Below are 6511 nucleotides of genomic sequence, written 5' to 3'. Positions count from 1 at the left end.
TGATGCAAGCATAACATACTTACAGAACGGGGTTTATAAAACAGTAGTGGTTGTGGACTGTGTTGTCTATTATAGTAAGATCAAACATTACAATGTCTAACACAAAATACATAGCAACACAACTCCTCCAGAATAAAAGGCAAACTTTAATTAAGATCTTGGAATATGTATGTCTACGCCTAAACAAGCAGCACCTCAACCATTTCAAGAATATAAAGAAACATTACTAGAAATGCATCTCCTTGCACATTCAAATGTCAAGTACAAGAAATAGATGTATTTGCATAAAAATAGTAACACAGACATAGGTTCCACATACTAGATAAAGCACATCATTCAAAATCTCCTTGGATCAAATAATCAGGAAGCAACATACGTACAGTAGTTCATGAAAGCATACCTTGTGGCAACAGCAGAACATCTGTTTGGCATGAAGAGTGAATGGAGAGCATGCTTGGTGGAGTCAATGATAATCATAGCACAATCAGCTTGCGATGTCGTAGTGATCATGTTGGCATCACAGCGTCCAGGAGCATCAATGATACTGCAGGAGTACTTGGTGGTCTCAAACTTTCACAGAGCAATGTCAATGGTGATACCTCTCTCAAAATCAGCCTTGAGCTTGTCAAACACCCAGACTTACTTGAACGAACTTCATGAGACACCAGCTCTCTGAAGAAAATAAAAGAGGCACCCATTTGTTCAAATACTATAAGAAACTCTTAATCATACAACAACAGTGCATCTACTTAGATGGCTATCAATTGTTATTCAACAAAATATATATACACTCGTACTACCTATACATGATATGCAATCTCCACTGTTCTCAAATACTCCATCCATAGAGAAATATAAAAGTATTTAGATCACTACTTTAGTGTTAGACAATGGCACATGAATTTTAAAGTGATGCACTACATTTCTATACAAGGAATGCAAACTTCTGCTCTTCACACACACACTACATCAGAACCTACAATAGAGGCACCTTGTTCCTATACATATGCATACAAAATAACATATTCAATATTAAGACATCCATCACATGCCTAATAAGTTAGCAAAGGACTAAAAGATGATATAACCACACATATATCATGAGAAGCAAACCAAGATCCGCGTGTAGTCGTAGACAATGGAGGTGAGCTATTTGTAATGGCATCAATACAATAAATAAAAATACATTGGTTTCCACATAAGTAAGACAATGGCACGAGAATTTTAAAGTGCATGCCCTGAATAATTTGCAAAATTTGACTCAGAGCGACACTCTACAAATTTTCTGTTCTTTAACCATTTTTTCGAAATTGCCTGAAGGTGCACAAAAGAGAGTAGAGTGCATCACCGCCAACAAAAAGGAATTAACATAGGTTGATGTGCATAGTAAATTTTGAAACTACATGAAGGTAAACATAAGATAGTAGATTTCATCAGCACCAACAAAGAGGAGCAAGTAGAGAGAGAGGACACTGAAGTTTTTAATTTCATCAAGGTGATTTGTGAGCATAATAGAGTAGACTGCAAAATCACCAACTTGAGAAAACAAAAGATTCTGGTGTCATAAAACTACAACCAGAACAAATATGTATCTTTTGTACTTCATACCAAAATATTTAGTTTACCAAACAGATACACCATAAGTGAGGGTTCTATTAAGATGACGAGTTAGATATATTCACTTCATTACTAAATTTTTTTGTATCATGGATTGACCACCACAAATACCAGGATAAGCTTGCTGCCAAGTCTACAACAAAAATAAAATGGACTCCTGGATTGAAAAAGAGCACCAGTAGTGTAGTTTACATTTGCTTCTTTCACTTTGATGTGACATTTAGGTCAGCAAAAACAATTGTTTTCTTCTCTCTGCAAATACATTGCACAATTAAGTTTTAGTTAGATAATACTAGTTGTTTTAGGAATTATATGCACATTCTATAAATTTAGAAAAAACATAGACCATTAACATCAAATATGTAACAAATTCAGAATACGTACATTATCACATCCCTATTACCAATTCCTAAGCAGGAAATGTGGAACTTAATAGATCAAAGATGTGTACGACATCTCCAAGCATACACCAACAGATGCACATTAACAGTCAAATGGGCGGTGGTATAATAAAAACGAGTAAGATAGTGGGGAGACGACCTCATGTTTCTCATGGAGGGGAGATTGATGGCAGCACCATATGTGGAGTTGTTGCAGCGCGTACTAGATCCGAGGAGGGAGCCGGATGATGTGTAGCACACAGAAGAGGTCAACCACTAGAAGGGGAGGTCGCGTGTACCTCGTCAGCCGCCATGCGGATCACAAAGGCCACGATAGTAGTGTGGTGCGTGCCGAGACCGTACCCGCGGAGGTGGGGAAGAGGGGGCAAGCAACGCATCCCCTAGTCCCGCTATGGGCAGGGATGACGCGTCGGCGCAGCGCGGGGCCGGCGTGAGTGCGGGGAGTTGGACACAGACGCCCCCACCGTGTCGTCAGCCAGGCCCAGTGGCATCGTCACCAGCGCGGCGCTCTGCACCTTGCCCATGCAGGTGGTTTTCTCTGACCACACGCCAAACGCGGCTGCGGACCTGAAAAAGAAGGTTAACGGCATGGATGCGAAGATGGATCTAGCAGGGAGCAGTGGTGTGGTGTGTGGTGAAGGCGGATCGGGGCTTGGGCTGCGCTAGATCTAGGCGTTATTGGTAGAAGGGGTGGCGACAGCTATGGATGAGAGGAAGAGTTGGACTTGGAAGGGAAACACCTAGGGTTGGAATTTATGTGTTGCAAGAAATAAATAACAGATCTGGCATTGGCGCGGCTTACACGGATGCGAATTTTTTAAGGAAAGATAGAGGGAAATAGCAGTCGGATGTTAAAAAATCCTAGGCCATTATCGGAGGTTTTTTTTCCATAGTTACACAGAAATTCCCCTTTTTCATTATTTTTGCATTATCTCTTCTTATTATTCGAAACAAAATAAGTATTTCTCTGTATCTTGATGATAAGCCTAACTCTGTAATAACTATCTAAAAATTTCACATTAGTTTTCCTATAAATTTGAAGTCTAGTTACTACATTGTCGGTCATAATTTTTCTGAAGGGGGCTAATGAACTCAAACAAATGAAGTATAGAAAAATGTATGAAGCCATCATGCTAACCTATTCTTTTATTGAACGCAGACATAATGAACATGTCATGTAATGGCCAAATCCTCGTTACTTTGCAATCTCTAATCTACAACGTAAAAAGTCCTTTGTAGTGATTTTTATAATTGTTCCATTTATTCGTCTCACTTAATGAAAATCAAATGTCGAAGTGCATCTTATTGTTTATCAATTTTCAATAATCTAAACGTGGTCTAAAACTATGTACATTGGCATAGTTAATATTATGGCGTCGAAGACAAAACATTAATTATACACTGTTGTGAATGGATGCATCACACCATTCAAGCCAAACAATGAAATTTACACTCGGGTATATTTGTTTCACTGTTTTCACTTCCAATTTAGACTACAATGTTTTTTCACATTAAATTTTAATAATAAACCTTTTTGTCCCATTTAAAATTATGGATTTGTGTGCCTAGTAGACATGACATGTAGGTAAGACAAATCATATGACCATACCATTTGGTCATTGTGCACCACAAATATGTTCAAACAATTGTACACATTCTTATGACCATTTTGTACAAAGGGATTACTACCTTTTTGTTACACTTGGTCATAAATGTTCAAAGTTTGTACCCTCCCAAATACCGCATGACCAATTTGTAAATTTTGTTCATAGATTTATGGCCAATTTAACCAGGGTCAATATCTTTTGTCATAAATAGGCATATTTCTTGTAGTGAGTGATGATCACCGAATAAACTTATACACTCAAGAATGGATTATCGGTAGCTATGAAGTGTAGATCTTCTATGATTCCTGAGTTTTAGGGATCCGACACTATTAAGAGGGGATCACTGGATCTCGCAAGAAACTTGCTCAAAACTCTAGGCAAATCCTCTTTCTCTATCTTCGAGTAGTTGGTCTGCACTTGCCAACAGATTCAAACCCTCGGACTTCCAGCTCCTCCGGTCGTCCGAGGACTAGATATCCGGGTATGGTAGGAAATCTGTTGCCACTCAATAGATGCAAACTGTCGGACTTCCGATCATTTCTGAACGACCGTGCCCCGGACGGTCGATGCCTTTCGGACGTCTGTATGTTGTTCACCCTATCACCAGATGTTGTCCTAACCTGATATCTTCTGCATCTTCGGACAACCGACCATTGTCGGACGTCCGACCCTCGTGGTTGTTCGGACGGCCGTGAACTACCGGACGTCCGGCAAGTGCACAGCATAAGTGGCTCCAACGACCACTTTTCTACCACCACTATATATAGTCTTCTCCCACCTCGAGTGGGGGTTGCCCAAGTGAGCTGAAATATTCCATGAACATCTTTCTCTCTCACTCCCATTTTCTTACACCAAATCTTAGATCCCAAGAGCATCTGTGAGTTCCCTTGGGTGTTATTCCAATCAAAAGATAGAACGTCTCCCTCTCCTCCTCTCAACCAAAGCTATTTGTGATTTGAGCAAGTTTTCAGCAGTTCCCGTGATCTTGTTACTCTTGGAGGTTGGAGACTCCTAGGCGGTAGGAGTTCTTCGGAGAGGAATCAAACATTTGTAATTTCCCCTGGAAAGTTTGTGAGGGTTTAGAGGCCACCTCAAAGACCTACCACTAGTGGTTGAGAAACACCTTCGTGGTGTTGTCTCAAGGAGAATAGGGTGAGCCTTCATGGTGTTGGCGTGCCTTCGTGGTAACATCCACCTCTCTAATGGTGACTAGCTTCCTTCCAAGGAAGTGAAGATCGGATACATCCTAGTCTCCGTGACTTCGGTTATCCCTAACCCTAACTCCTTACTTGTGGTTTACTTTGGTTACTTGAGTGTACATTCACCACATATTGTTGTCCTCGTTATATTGTGTTGGTTATTTCCCTGTAAAGATTAATCATTTAGGCATATACTCTATATCCCGCAATTCATACTTGCTACTATTGATATATCTTGTGTTTAGTGTGATTTGCTAACTTGTGTCATACACTTAAATATCTTGTGATATTTCTCAAGTAAGTTTGTGTAACTTACTTGTACTTGTGAGTAATCTTGTTGTATTCATCTTGGTCGAACAAGTTTTTGGTGCACATATTTGAGCCTAGTATATTTAGGATTTGTGCTTGAAAAGTATCTTCTTAGTTTATTTCCTCATTAGGATAAAGCCAAATCCATAGAAGTTTATAAAACGCCTATTCACCCCCCCTCTAGGCGACATCGTTGTCCTTTCAATTGGTATCAGAGCAAGGCCTCTCCTTATTAGGCTTCACCGCCTAGAGAGTATCGATGTCGGCTAATGGATTAGTGCACAACGACACCTTTCATTTTGATGGCACAAATTATCACTTGTGGAGAATTCGTATGCTTTATCATCTTCGGGCCATGGGCCGAAATGCTTTACGAATTGTTCTTGTAGGGATTGCTTTTGCAAAGGATGATCCGTCTCCATCTATAGATGACCTGTATCTCGATTGTGTTTCCTTCCTTGCCATTCATTAAAGTATAAGCCCTGAAGTGTTTAAGTCAATATCGACTTGCAAGTCGGCTCATGAAGTTTGGACCAAACTCGAAGATATATATGGTGGATCCAATCTTGATGAAGACAATATTATGTTGAAGGAGTTGTTGCACGAGCTCTCCACGTTGTTCTGTCATGAAGAGCCATCCATTGCTTCCACCTCTGATTATTTGCACACTTCAACATCTTCCACTCCACCAACATGTGGCGTGCCACAAGGTAATGACATGGTGAGTGAAGAAATATCTTGTGATGATGGTGTTAAGCTCATTATTAATGAACTTGCTCGTGTTGATGCTAGTGTTGTATCATCTATGGGCATGGGCATATCTAGCACCACATATAGTGTAAATTATTGTGTTGATAGTCCATGCATATCACCTAAGGGTTCCTTGACAAATGTTTGTGATGATATGCTTGCTCTCCCATGTTTCGATGATCAAAATGCTTTGGTTTCCTCAAGTTGTCCTATGACTAACCATTTAGAGGAAATCAAGAAAAATGAGGGACTCTTGATTGATAAAGAACCTTATTCTCCAAAAGAATCATCATCAACTCCCTTTGTTCACATGTGCCTCATGGCAAGAGGTAATGATGAGGTATCATCTTCTCTTAGTGATAACGATGATATTTATAATGAGGATGATGATGACGACTTGAGTGAAAATCTCTATGAGATTGGTAAAATTCTTCATAGAGCTAAAAAATGCTTATAAAAGGTTTCAAGATGTTCTTGCTTACTTTGAAAAACGAAATGATTTATTTACTTATGAGCAAGCTAAAAGTGAACAATTTGAACATGAAGTTGATAAGGCTGACCAAACATGTAGAGACTTAAGATCTTCAAAAGGAGAGATTGAAATTTCTCATGGTAAACTTAAAGAGGA

The sequence above is a fragment of the Hordeum vulgare genome, chromosome 4H (assembly GCF_904849725.1).
Source record: "Hordeum vulgare subsp. vulgare chromosome 4H, MorexV3_pseudomolecules_assembly, whole genome shotgun sequence".
Taxonomy (NCBI): Eukaryota; Viridiplantae; Streptophyta; class Magnoliopsida; order Poales; family Poaceae; genus Hordeum; species Hordeum vulgare.
The sequence above is the reverse complement of the archived record's forward strand: the minus strand, read 5'-3'. Positions refer to the sequence as shown.